This window comes from Amphiprion ocellaris, chromosome 4 (assembly GCF_022539595.1).
Source record: "Amphiprion ocellaris isolate individual 3 ecotype Okinawa chromosome 4, ASM2253959v1, whole genome shotgun sequence".
Classification (NCBI taxonomy): domain Eukaryota; kingdom Metazoa; phylum Chordata; class Actinopteri; family Pomacentridae; genus Amphiprion; species Amphiprion ocellaris.
In genome coordinates, this window is record NC_072769.1 from 36,154,946 (window position 1) to 36,169,893 (window position 14,948).

At 38.3% G+C, this 14,948-nt stretch overlaps 1 protein-coding gene across 9 annotated transcripts in view; it reads right to left on the bottom strand.

Annotated features, from left to right (window-relative positions):
• The window catches only part of LOC111562803 (VPS10 domain-containing receptor SorCS1), a 228,199-nt gene that overhangs the window by 80,169 nt on the left and 133,082 nt on the right, over window positions 1-14,948 (bottom strand). The gene's annotated exons all lie outside the window — the stretch shown is intronic.

Consider the following 14,948-nt stretch of genomic DNA (forward strand, 5'->3'; position numbering starts at 1 on the left):
TCAGCGTCAGGTGATTAATATTAATTTAAAGTCAATAAAATCAGCTTGATAATAACATTATTCTTCAGTTTGAGTTTAGGACTTCAAATCCCCTGCCTGGACAGTTTGAAACAGTTATATCTTTGATTATAGAGGAAGAGGTCATTCTCCGAACTCAATGTAGTTTGTTGAAAATAACGTTTTTCATTGTCATAACTCAAAATGATAGATACAAACTGTTGTGTTGGTTACTTTTTTCTTGAGCCCAAACAATATTTTTAGCGTAAACTCAAAAAAACATTGTTTCAAGGGCCAGATTCCCATCATTTAAATGCATAGACACAATTTAAATTAACTGAATTTAATTCAATTTAAGTTACAAACAATTTAATGGTTTGAAGTGACAATATTTTAGCTTTTGCATCAACTTAACAACTGTGTAATTTAAACTCAAAATTCTGGAAAATTGTTATTTAAAAGGACGTTTTGGGAAAACTAGTGGGAATGACCTAATTTTAATGAGTAACTAATGTGTCTACGCTATCAGCTACTAAATAAGTGGACATGAAAAGTACCTTAGATTGCAGGAAAAGATTCTTCTCACTCAGTGTAGTTCGTTAGCTGAACATCATTTCATCAGTTACAGTTACTCAATAAGATTAATCCACCCAGTTGCATTCTTTATTTTTCTGTTGAGCCTTTTGTTGAGTTTTAGAGTGTAAATTTGAATACATATTCCAAGGCTCTACTCCAACCCCTTAAGTGCATTGTTACAAAACAAAAAATCTAATTAATTGAAACTGATAAATTTAGATTGCAAACACTGTTTTGGTGCTTTGAAGTGACCTAATAATGTTGGTAATACTATCAACTAATAACTTGTGTAATTTAAAGTCCAATTTTTGTTGATTTAAAACTAAACTCAAGTTGAAATAACAATGAAATTGGCTTCAAAATTCATTTCTTCCCCTCTCTTGTCTAATTAACACTGGAGAAAAGTATTTACATTTGCCAACTTGTGTTCATAACTATGGTAATTAAGAGTATAACACTTTTAAAGATCATTTTAAATAATGTGGAAATCCGAGCTGGAACCACTTACATACATTTTTCAAAGTTGTTATCACCTAAAAAGACTGATACAAACTGTGGGTTTTCTTTTTTCTTTTGCTGAGCCCGAACATTATTTTGACAATATACACTCTAAATAGTAATTCATGGGACATAATCCCAACACTTAATTAAATTCTTTTTCTTGGATTCTCAACTGACAAAGACAAAAAATGCCACTTATACACCTGCGGCTTGTAAATGGACACTGAATTCAGGTTTGAGATTCAGATTTTTGTCAAAGAAATGCTGTTCAACAACTATTTATATGTAAAGAAGTCACAGTATTTCTGTAACATCATCGCAGAAAGCCATAAATCTGTTTTCATATTAGGCTTTTGCAGTTCTATATTTATACTATGTTGTTCTCCTTGGCTCATTAGTAATGTCATTCTAATGAACCCAAAAAGATAATTTAAAGAATAACCTTTGGTGAAAAAAAAAAAAGAAAGATGCTGTCCTTTAGAGCACTGACCTCTCTGGTCGCCACTTTTAGGAACTTGCCTGACCATAAAACTTTCCCATAGATAACGACAGAATCCACATTTGCACACTTAGAGAAACAGAATATGGTTTAACTGTGTGTGTGTGTGTGTGTGTGTGTGTGTGTGTATATCGGAGGCTGTAAATTACGAGGCCAAAAAGGTTGAAAATGACAAAGGTTAATGAAGCGCATATGTGTCGGCTGCAGCACATTTAAGATATGTGTGAGGAATATTTGAGTGTTTTTCCTCCGCGACAGCACAAATACTGAAAGAGAATATTAATGAAATTAGCTTCATATTTTCAATCTCGTACATCACGCAGTACTTGGATGATGACTCCTCTCCATAAATCTGTGCTTAATTTCATGCAATAAATTAGTTGCTTTCCGACTTTAAGCAAGTTCAGACTGAAAAAAGGGAACAAAAGAAAGAGCCGGAGATTTATTTTCCCTGGAGCGAGTCAATTTTCAGCTGGTTGGGGTGATTTAGTGCAACTTAATAAAACGCTTTCTTGCTTGTTTTGATTGCAGAGAAACTACATGAATGATCCACCTGAGGTTCTGAACCCAGGAGCCTGCAAATATCTTGTATTTAAAGCCATTCATCGAGGGGGTGAAGGCTGGTTTATATTTATCTTTTTATCAGAGAAGTGTGTCTTCAGCAGCTTTTGAGCTCCTTCAGAAATATGTCCTCTCACTTTTTGTTGTACCGACTAACAGTGATTGAAGCGTTTGTAGCCCCTGATTCAAACATTTCAAGGTGGAAATGTTTCTTAAAGAAAAACAGCTGAAAAAAAAAAACACGGAATAAAGGGAAAAAGCAACTTCTGTATCAGTTCTCTGTGTGATGAAGGCATGTGAAGGGGGTGCCATTCTCTGGGTTATTTTGTAGAAAACTCTTCCCCCGAGCCACAGAAGCAACCGTGGATTATTTCGGAGCCGTATTTAGCGCAGCAAAAGTTAGCTTCAGGTTGTGCTTAAGCCAGAGGAACCGAGTCTCATAATTGAAGCCAAAGGGCAGCGAAAAGGGAGCAGCCAGAGCCAGGAGAGAGTCAAGTATTCACAAGAGGTTGATAAATGTCAGCGGTAAACATGTGCTGGACCGGGTAAAGGTCTCAACACCTTCTGTCGTCACCGCCGGCCCTGCAGGCCAGAAATGTACGGAGAAAACTTAAAGGATCTCTTCACCCATCAAAAAATCACAGCGTGTGGCCATGCAGATAGATTTAAGATGTTTAACATGCTTCCCTCGGTGATTTCATCCCAAGCTGAGCCGAGTTTCACAGAGAGGACAGAATCCACCCGTCCGTCAGTGACAGCCGCCTGATCCTGTAAAGGGTCACGAAGAGGCGATGAAATGTTGTTCAAAAACACTAAACAGCAATGTGTTTCCTCGGGTTAGACTGGATTATCCTCAGAACACATCACAAATCCGAAAAACTCAGAAAATGTGCACTCACAACCAGAACTTAACTGTGGAAGGCATATATTTATACCAATTGAACCATTTCAAGTCTGTAAATGTTCTGCAATTTACAACATCAGTTACCTACTGTTTTATAATGATTTTATTGCAGAAAATTAGTTTTACAACTACAGGTTTTATCACTGTTTTCATAGGTCACATCTGCACATATGATTTTTGTATATTTAAATATTTGGTAATTTTTTAGTACACTTTTTTTCCTCTGATTGTGTGATAGCGCCTTACTTCAGCTGAGTGAATGTTAAGATATGATAAGACAAGACAAGATAGGATAAGAAAAGAAGTGTTCAGATCCAGGCTTGATAGATTCTTGAACTTGAAGCACCAACAGACTAGATCTTAGATATCATTAGCTGTGTGTCCATTATTATATTTTTACGTATTTTAAATAGTACGTGAGAAAAAATAAATAGAAACAGCAAAACTGGAAATAATTTCTTCTCATTTGAGGTGTATTTTGACTTTTTCTAAGAGTTAATGTGCCTCATGAAATGAAAGCATCCTTTCTGAATAAGCTCTGCCATACTGTTTCTTTTGTTGTCTTTGTCTCCAAACAGCATGAGACAAAACCAATGTGGCTGACATGAAAGAATAATTACTGAAACCAATTCCTGACCTTTATGTAAATGGCCAGAGTTGTAGTTGTTTCTTCTTTTTCTTCAAGATTTTTTAGTGGTTAGCAAACAACTGGTTCTGTTTCAAGCTTCTTCTACTGTTTATTACAGCTAATGCAGCTCATAGCGCCACCTTCTGATGACACTGTGCAGCTGAGTTTAGTCGTTACAAAGCATTAAATGGAAACAAACCTAATTTGCATTTTCTTTTACTTGTTCTCTTCAAATTTGCTTGACAGACATATGGACAACTATAGGACAAAAACCCAGCTTTAAGTTGTGTTTCAGCTGTCACTACTGCAGAAAGGGAGTTATACAGTTTGAAGGCCAATGAGAAAATAGAAGAGAATTTATTTATTATCATTGCAAATTTGCAACACAATTAGTGAATCTGTTAGTGCATCATAAAAACAATAGAAATGTTTACCCAAGAAACAGATTGATGACATTGAGACAAAAATCTCCAACAACTGTGTGAATTATGAATTATCTATCAGGAGCAAACATGGCATGTGAAGCAAATTTTAGATGCTGCACAAAAGTTGCACATAAGCCCTTCAACAGCATCACAGCGCATGTTTTAGTCTGGAATCTTTTTATAACTGGATGAAAAGATAAATGGAAAGTGATAAATAATGTCCTTCTGCCGTTATGTGGGTCAGCTAAGATCTGTAATCATCATTTGATGTGTCTAATAAGTCTTTGTAATAACATCTGCTGATGTCAAACTCAGTAATGTTCCTAAAGTGGGGTGCAAATTTAATGCAGTTTAATTCACATTCTGCTGTAAGGATGCTACACTTAAACAACATGTTTTCTTTATATACAAGAGTAACTTGGAAAAATAAATTCTTGCTTCTCTCCCAAACTATAAAATTCTTAGCACTAATATCTATGAGGACATTTGTGTTGAAAGATGATCCTTTCTAGATTCTAGGTTCCTCTCTGATTAAACCAGGTCTGAATGTGTCCTGTGGTTTCAGGCATCAAAATGTCAACAGCAGGTCATGGAAGTTGCATGGATGGGATTTGTTTTTCCTGAGCATCCCACAGAAGCAGATTGAGATTTGGGGAATCTGGAGTCAACACTTGGAACTCTTCATTCATGTTCCTCAAACCATTATTGAACAATGCCTCAAGATATCCCAACAGAACCCTGTTCAGAGCATCACAACAACACACCTGGCCATCCACATGAAGGAAATAAAAAAGGTGATTCATCAAACTAGGTCCAGTTCTGATGTTCATTGTTGGAGCTCTCAGTGTCATCATGGACACTGACTGTCTGCAGCTACACAGCTGACTGAGACGCTCTGTTCTGTCTTTATCATAGCCTCAAAATCGTGTGTTTTATGTTTTATGTTTGAGCAGAGTTGTACAGGAGCTGGTCTGCTCGAGGTGCATCAAGTTCAAAGCGATGGGTCCAGAGAGAGGCAGAGACTTTACAGATCTGCACATTCCAGAGGAGACAAAGATGTAGAGTTCCATTTTAGAAATTCAATGATGAAGGGACTATTTTCATTAAATGAAACATGAATACTTTGATACTCACAACTTGAAATAATTTTTTGGGAGGAGTTAGACTTGTCTGATTGACCAGATTTCAATGTGGTAAATCAGTGGACCTGACCACTTTCAAATCACTCCTCAAGACCAACCTGTTCAGAACTGCTTTTATTACAGAATATGAACCTATTTTTATGATGTATTTTATGACTTGTTTTATGATGCTCCTCTATTTTTAATGTTTGCTGATTTTATATGTAAAGTGTCTTTGAGTGTTTTGAAAAGTGTTATACAAATAAAATGTATTATTATCATTATTATGTAGGATGCAGGTTTAAGCCACCAGTTATTTCAGGTGATTTTGTCCTTCCTTCTGCTATCTATGCGATACAGTTTTCTTTACTACAGAAAACAGCAACAACATCTGAGCAACACTGAATATTGAACGTTTTAAGGTTTGCAGAGGATTTGGAACACGTAATATGACATTCATGCAATTTTTTTTTTGATGGATTATCCAATTCATTCAAAGTTCTCGTCTCCCTGCGTGCACAAGTTCCACCAAAAGAACTCATATTTTGAGGAAACACCAAAGCTCCAGCCTATGCTTAGCTCCACCTACAATGAATGGGATTGGTTTAATGTTAGTTGGTTTAATTGGTTTAGAGTAAAAACAGGCCAGAAAGTTATTTTTCCCAGCCAGACCATTATGTTTTACAGAATGATCCGCAAAGCAAGACTAATCAACGTCTGTAGAGAAACTTTAAAGTTTTAAGCAGTTTGTGATGCAGTAGCACAAACTGCAAGTAGTGAAGATCCTTGGGTGCCCATGACTCTGTCTGGTTCTCGTTACTTGGACATTTTTGGTAGCAACTAACAGCAAACTAGGATTTTGGACACACACTCTTCTACCATCACAGTTTGTCAAACTCTCTCAGATCCTCCAACCGCACATTCTTCATTCCTGTAAGATCAGCGTCAAGAACTGACTGTTCACCTGCCTCATGCATCTACCTACTGACAGGTGACACTGTAATGACATAATCAGTGTTATTTACTTCAGTCAGCTGTGCATTGTATAGCTGCACTTTCAGGTTGGAGCGAAAATCTGACTCTTTTTAATCTCTTTTTACACAATACTCCTGCAGTTTGCATAAATGTTTACATTAAATCTGTGTTTTCTCATGTCACTGATGTTGTTTAATAGCCTATCACTCACTGCTGAATAACACGGCTAACAGCTACAAAGCTAACTCTACCAGACATAAGGAGAGACTGGCAGTATTACTAATGAGTTAATTGTACTCCTTGAGTGCGAGACAAGCCTCTGTGTATTCATGCGGAACTGTGTTAACTTAGCAAACTGTCTGCATTGATGGCACGTAGCAAATCAAATCACTGCCGCTGCTTCTCGCCATGAATATTCATGACGAATGCTCGCTATCAAACTCCATCGACCTGCGTGGCTCTAAGTGCAGGACATGAAAGCAAAGGGAGTTGATACACATATTCATAATTATTACTTCTTCTCCTCTCATATGCCGCATCGACCAGGTGCTCTCAACTGGTTGATCCGTCTTATTAAAAAGAAACTCCCGTCTCTTGATCTGAGGCATTTAAGGCCGCTGCTAATTGAATGCTGCCTGACATTTTAGCTCACCCAGACCCCTGCCAGACCTGACAAACATGTCAGTTTCCGCCTTTCAGTGTAATTGGGTTTCCATCTCGGCTCGGCTAGCAGCCTCCTCTTGGCAGTACATAAGTTGGAAGGCTTGTGAGCCGCGTGTGAAAACACAGAGCTACACATTCATTACGTATGAATGAACAGAGGCAAGACAAACAAGATAAGTTTGGATAATTAACCAGCAGCACTCCCGCTTTAAACATCTTGATCTGTCTCGAGCTGCAGAAATAATGAATTCTTCACAGTGATCATCAATAAATAACAGAACAACATATGCCATTTGCTAGATGCTTCTCGTGGAGCATTTTACATTAGCGTGCTTCTTAAAGGGGGAATTCAGGCCCCTTCTTCTGACTGGATTGGGTAGCGTTCACTCCCCTGCTGAGAGTGGGCAATGTCCCGTGAAGGCACGTAAAGGAATATTGATGGAACATCCCCAGCTCACTCAGATTTACCCATCCCATCTTCTTTACAACTCCACTTCTGTCTCACACTGTCAGCTCTCTGTCTCCATCTTCCCGTCCGTCTGGATTTGTCTCTTCTCCTCTGTTGCTGAGCCTTTCTTTCTCCTGGGCGTTTGCAGCCATTTGGAGATTGTGCCTTAGGGCTGACAGATGTTGCGTCCCCTCCCAGCACTTCCCCAGCACCACCACCACCACATCACCTCAAACGAAACCGTCATCCGTTAGCTTGTCCTCGGTTGTGGCGCCACCACCACCGCTGCTGTGCGTGCTGCGTTCCAGCCAGCAAAGCATGGCTGATTCGCTGTGATTCATTTGGCATGCAGCGTGTCCTTAAAAAGCCGGTGGACAAAGAGACACTTCACCTCCTCTTTCCCTGCTATTTCCCTCAGCACAGGCTGTGTCGGTATCAGTATGCTGCTGCTGCACCAGGTGGTATCGCTGCAGGTGTGTCTGGTGTAAGTAAGCATGTGTCGTAATGACACTTGACCTGTTTAATCAGCGGCTACGCCATAATTCTGCTGTAACGCTGATTTGGCTGCCGGCTAGTTTATGCAATATGTTATGATGAAAATATGTAATAAAATGTTTCTTTTGCTCTCTACCTTTGTAAATATTCATACTCCATAAACGGGCTCCGAGGCAAATATCTCCTCTTTTCGTGCCATCACTGAAAATTGCAGCACATCTGTTCAGTTTGTCCTCAAATGTACGTAGCTTAGTCGAGTACCTACTGATTCAAAGCTGTGCAGAGCATCTTAAACCCTCAAAAATCTGCTAAATTAAATCATTTATCAAAGCAAGAAACTCTAAAAACAGAAGATGTATCCCATTTTCAACTTTCCAATGGTCCTCAAACTACTCATCTGTGACATGCTGGAAAACTGGCTCAAATCTAAACATAAAAACACATTTCATTTTACACTGAATCCCAAAATGCACCGGCTGATTCAAAGTACATGTTTTCTTTTTTTTACATCACCCAAATCTCACCATTTATCAGAGCAAGAAGCTGTATAAACACAGGAAATTTTGGGATTTAAGTTAAACCATTTTTAAATATTTAAATTTTCCAATAATCATGTGTCCCTATTAATTTCATTTGGAAAATGTCATTTTATTCTACATGTCTCATTTCTAACCAGATTTAATAAAAAAATTAACAAAAATTCTGCCCAACTTGGTGCAACTGTGAAGCTATTAGTGACTCAGTTGCATCCAACAGTCACATGACAAAAACTCTGAAATGTTTTGGCTGAACTGCAGGCTGTGCAGCAGAGAAGTAGGGAAATAAAGTAAAAATGTAAGTAGTTAAACAATATGTGGAGCCATTGTTTTCTTCAGTGTTGGTAACACCTGTGGGCACTGAGAAAATGTTGTTGATACCAGGTTGAAAAAATGTAACTTTGCTCTTTTCTTTTTGGGGGTTGATGGCATTATAACTTTGTCACAGCGCACAAATAAAATCCTCTCTCCTTCTTGGTTGTGTGGTTTCCACAGAGGTGTAGGATTTTATATTGCAGTGAAAAATGAGCAAAAACCACCCAGAAACTGCTTGGGGTTAAAGGGTTAAAACAAAGCCTTTATACTGAACCAGAGCAGGTCTGGAAATTTCCTTTCGAAGCCTGCGATGCAACAACTATCTTCCACTCGCTACATAACAACTTGTCACAGCACAGAATCTGGACTCAATCAAATTTCTGAGCTCCTCATAATTTCAAAATTCTCCCCTTCAGTAAAGGTAGCCTGTCCTGAACTCTGTAGGCTCTGTGCGCATTTTCTTCATATTATCTTTTTTTTTTTTTTTTTTTTTAAAAAGCTTTTTTTGCGCTTTTTAGCCGTTATTATAGTTTTGAAAATGGAGAAAGACAGGAAACGTGGAGTGAGGGAAAGACATGCAGCAAATTGCCGTGGGTCAGACTCGAATCCATAAACACAGGACTATAGCGCCTGCTTGTGGGTCACACGCTCAACCAGCTGAGCTACAAGGGCGTCCGTTCATATCAGAACATCAAACACGTTTATCAGCAGCATGAGGCCATCAGGCTTTACCATACCTTACAAAAACACAATCAACCTATTGTTCCGACTGAGCACTACAACACCAGCAACTCGCTACCTTATTATTATTTCAAATTATGCTTGACTTGATATCATCCTGATGTCACAATTATGTATGTTAGTCACTGAAACTCTGTCTGAATGACAGCTGATTAATTCTAATTAGCATTTATGTTTCTCGGAGCTGAACAAAATTTAATTCCCAGCACACTGAATATATTTGTCTGTAAATCTGATGCAATGTTTAAAGCCGTCAACATCAGTAAGTAGATTAAACGGCACTCGCATTTTGACATCTCTTCATTTCTTCAGTCGCTCAGTGTCTGCACTCTGCACTTTAAAGTCTTTGACATGTTTGTTTTCTTAAAAAAATAAGTTTATTTAAATTAAAAGCAGATCTTTTACTTGTCAGAGCATACAATTATGTTAAGTGTTTTGGTTTTATTTCAGTGTGCCAGTAAGCGCCATGTGTTACTGTGGGTCAGGATTAAGACTCTGAACCCAAAGTCACTGGACTTCTCTTGGGAGTCCAGTTAAATCCATCAAGAAATGGAAGGATTTTTGTACAAGTATAAATCTGCATAGAGCAGGCCATCCTCAAAAACTGAGTGACCAAACAAGAAAGAGACAAGTGAGGGAGGCCACCAAGACACTTCTGACTCTTCTGAAGAAGTTATGAGCTTCAGAGATGGGAGAGACTGTATACAGCAACTGTTGATTGTTCTTGACCAGTCAAAGCTTTATGGGAGAGTGACAAAGAGAAAGATATTGTAGAAAAAAAGCTCATGTTTAATCTGGACTAGAGTTCACCGGAAGACATGTGGTTGACTGAAGTCAACTGGAAGAAGGTTCTTTGGTCCGATGAGACCAAAATTGAGATTTTTGGACATCAGATTTAATCTAAATTTTAAACTAAACACTGCACATCATCACAAACACACCATCCCCACCATGAAGCATGGTAGTGGCAGCATCATGATGTGAAGCATGGTGGTGGCAGCATCATGATGTGAAGCATGGTGGTGGCAGCATCATGATGTGAAGCATGGTGGTGGCAGCATCATGATGTGAAGCATGGTGGTGGCAGCATCATGATGTGAAGCATGGTGGTGGCAGCATCATGATGTGAAGCATGGTGGTGTCAGCATCATGATGTGAAGCATGGTGGTGGCAGCATCATGATGTGAAGCATGGTGGTGACAGCATCATGATGTGAAGCATGGTAGTGGTAGCATCATGATGTGAAGCATGGTGGTGGCAGCATCATGATGTGAAGCATGGTGGTGGCAGCATCATGATGTGAAGCATGGTGGTGGCAGCATCATGATGTGGGGATGCTTCTCAGCAGCAGGCCCAGGAGCTTGTAAAGGCAGAGGGTAAAATGAAAGCAGTAAAGTGTTGCGGAATCCTGGAAGACAATTTGATGCATTCTGCAAGAGTGAAAACTGCCATTTGGGAGAAGATTTGTGTTCCATCAAGACAGTGAGCCGAAGCAAACAGCCAAAGATACACAGAAATGGTTTAAAGACAACAAGATGAATGTTCTGGAGAGGCCAAGTCAGAACCCAGACCTCAGTCCAACTGAGGCTGACTGAGACCTGTCCTCACAGGTTCAATGCTGTAACAGTAGCCAAAGGTGCACCAACTAAATACTGACTTGAAGGGGGACACACAACTCAGTTCACAGCAGCCTGCTTTAGGGAACAGCTAACAATTTAAGCTATATATAAATATACCCTATATTCCACATTGATCAAACTATTTTAAATGAATATCAGCAGGTAATGTTGGTGTCGGAGCAACCTTAGAGTTAAACATCATCTTTAATATTTGATGTTCACAGCCAGGAGCAGCAACACTGAGCTGTTAAATGAAGAGCTGCAGGCAACAGGCTGCACACCAACTATTCATCATTTGTCCTGCCGTTGTGTGGAAAATGTGAAATGAGGCTGCAGGTTGCACATGGCATAGTGGAAACTGTCCAATTATGGACTTCATTAAAATGGCCTCAGTCATTTGGTTGTTTCGCTTCCCTTGTATTTCTGACAAAGTAACTGCTCAAGAAATTTGCTTCTTCTACAACTCCAGCATTAAACCGCACTTGTTATTGTTTCTAGTTGAGGTTAAAAGTAGCAGGAATTGACTCACACAACTTCAACCAAAACAAAAAGGACCTCCTCTTCTTTGTGCATGTAACAGACAAACAGACCTGCAACACAAACTCCTCCTGACTTAGTTTGCTTCACACAGTCAGATTTCGGCCTCTCCACCTGAAGAAAGCAGCAGAACCCTGAAAATAAACTGCTCCACGTCTGGTTCACAGCTTGATTTAGGAAGTAGCCATGCCAGTATCCATATCCGACTCATCCAGCATCAGAGAGCCATGGAAAGTCTGTCTTCGAGCATCCAATGCCAAGAAACCGGCTTCAACTCATTACAAAGAAAAAGTAACATAAAACAAACTTGACTCTAATTTATTATTTGCTTCTTTTGCCTCATCTGGTGCAGTTTTTTTTTCCTAAAAACTTTTAGCAGTTTTCTGATTTGCTTTTCCATAATTCTTTGAGTCTAATGTCCATATTCATCCATTAGGTGCTAATGCATCCTTTTTCTTCTGTTTTAATTTTCTCCATTATTCACCGCAGTGCACTCATGTCTTCACTCCTGCTCTTACTTATTCATGCCGACACTACGTGCACCAATTTCAGACATTATTATCATTTCTATGCGCATTTTTCAAACTTTATTAATACTTGTGCATAATTATGGGGCAGCTTCATTAGGTCAGATGAAATGGTCCAAAAAAAATGAGATTTAATAGGTTTTGAAAAATCTAAACTGTAAAATCTCTTTCAGATGACTTTTGAAACATCTAAAGTGTTGAGGTGTTTGTGATGATCCAAAAGGACAATAATGTTATTTAATTGTTATTTTGTGACTATTAATAGTTGGCCTAGCATTAACTGATGGGGAGAGTCTGAGTCGACCAAGTTTTGATTCATTGGTTGGTCACAACATTGTCTTTTACATGGCTGGTTATTAGATAGTAAATCACATATGTTGAGAGATCCAAAATGTGGCGTCACTTCAGAGGGTAAAAATAATTCCAAGAAGGTGACATGCAAACACAGGGTTTATTCCAGGAAACAGCTGGGGTTCACTGGTTCACACAGGCAGCACAATCGAATGTCACCCTGAATGCCACCACACACAGAGAGAGTTCAGGTACAGAGACTTTATGGATGTTCTGACTCATGCTGCAACCAAGTGTCTTTTCTAATGAAGTATTTTTAACCTAAAGTTTCTCAGAAAACTTACAGAGGACAAACTGTTTGCCAGCTGCACTCTGTGGAGGTGCACTAGATGATCAGGTTTATTAAAAAAAACATTCAAAATGATCGCCGCTTTTGTAATATTTATATTTTAAAGACTCATATTAGCTGCAGTTTTGTATTTGTTACTAGTATACCACAGAATTAACAATGTTGCTTGTTTCTCAGCTCTGAAACTCAAATCATTTTCTGATGCCGGAAAAAATACATATTTAGATAATTCAATTAAAATCATAAATGAGTGCCAATTAGTCAACTATCTGCTTGAATTAACCTTTTGTTTTGGGAAGCCTCTTATACGCTGAACAAAACTGAGAACAAACAAGCGAATTTGGAAATTTTCTTTTTGCAATTTCATTGTTTAATAACTGTAAACTTCTATATTCCCTTGAGAAAGACAACACTCACTTCATCTTCATTAAATATTAAGGATTGAGGTTGAGCTTGAGGTTCAACCGATGTCAAGTGACAATAAAATGAATCCTGAGTAATATAATCTGCCTAATAATTGTGCACACCATCCAAAGACAAATTAAAGCTGCTCAAGAAAGAAACCTTTAACCTGATTTTCTTTATTAGCCGACTAACCAGTATTTATATTCAAAGCTGAGACACTACAGGCAAAGACACAGTTTCTTCTTTTTATTTTAGACAAAGGGAAAGAAAACATCAAAAAAACACATTTAGGTTTATTTTACTACACTTTGTCTATTGGACATTTATGCAAATTAGCAAAAAAAGATAATTCCCATTTATATAACAAGACAATTTGTTATACAAAAAATACTGTGTTAGTGTAAGTAATTACCTGGGGAGGTTTAATTTAACTTGTACAGAGTAACGTCTATTAAAAATATATGGCAGTTCACTGAAGTATTTTCAATATGTTTTTTTCTCAAGTAACATGCACTTATATCAAAGTTTTTAGGTTTTTTTCAAGATTTTTGCAGAAGAGTCTGTTGATATATAATTTCTAGCCTGATTTATAGAACATTTCATTCTTTACAACATGGTGAAAACTGACTTTTTTCTTCTGGTTATTGACAATATTTTCTGATTTACAGAGTGAAAAGAAGAGATATCCAAATATCCCGTCTAAAACAAGAATTTTGATGCTGGTTTCATTCAATGTTCAGGTTTTTGTTCTGGAAATTAATGCAAATGAATGCATATTTATTTAGATAATACATCATTCAAGACTCATGGTGATATTAGTTGAAAATCTTAATGCTGTAAAATGCCTGAGTACTGTATGTGTATAAATTCAGTAAAAAAGGTAAAGGAGTGAGATGTTTTGTGACTTTCCTGTAAGGTGACACCGCAGCTTAAGAGAATAGCATCAATATTATATAACGTTGAGTATTTTTTGGATGAAATTCCTCCAAGTGTTTGCATCATGATGCAAGTCTTTGGACACTGATGGATTCTGTTTGTCTTTCTGCAAGACCTTTTTCTTTTTGTCATTGCCACTTTGGAGAGAGTTCGCGGATATGAAATATTAAAGTTCACTTTTAAGTTTTGAGCTTGTATCCAAAAGTGAGACAATGAACAAGAAGTCTTTGAAGCTCGGCAGTGCGAGAAAGAAAAGTCTCATCTGAGGTGGATTTATTATTCCACCCACCTGCCTGTTGTTGCCGTCGGAGACACACAAGGCCGTAATTGTTTTCGAACGCTGCTCATGCAAACACGTGCAAATCAATTGAAGGCGTCGTCGTGAAAAATGCTCAAGTTCTGTTTGTTTCAGTCGGTCCATTCATGAGAAAGAGCTGTTATGTGCAGACTGGGAGTAAAGCAGCAGAGACTGAATCCATCTGCCACTCAAACGCTTCCCCTGGAAAATTCCCTTTTGTTTTCCAACCATTAGAAGTGATGCCCATTTGTGTGATAGCAATCTGTGTGTTGTATCTTTTTTTTCTTTTTTAACCAGCACTTACTGTAATAATGTGCTCTCAGACCAAATTTCAGGCTAAAACCCAAAATTATTTCCCCTAATGTGTACTCAAGCTCTGTTCTCTCATGTACGGCCTCAGTGTGAAGCCACAATTTGAAAATTGATGTAATGGCTGTGTTGTCAGACTGTTTTCTCCATGAGTGACCCCCGGGCCATGCCTCTATTTATCCATTTTTTCTGCTCAGTCATTGTTTTTTTTCCTCATTTTCCTCCTCTCTCTGCTCCTCCACGCTCACTTGCTCTCTGTCGGTTTATTTGTTGTCTCTTTTCTCCCTCTCTG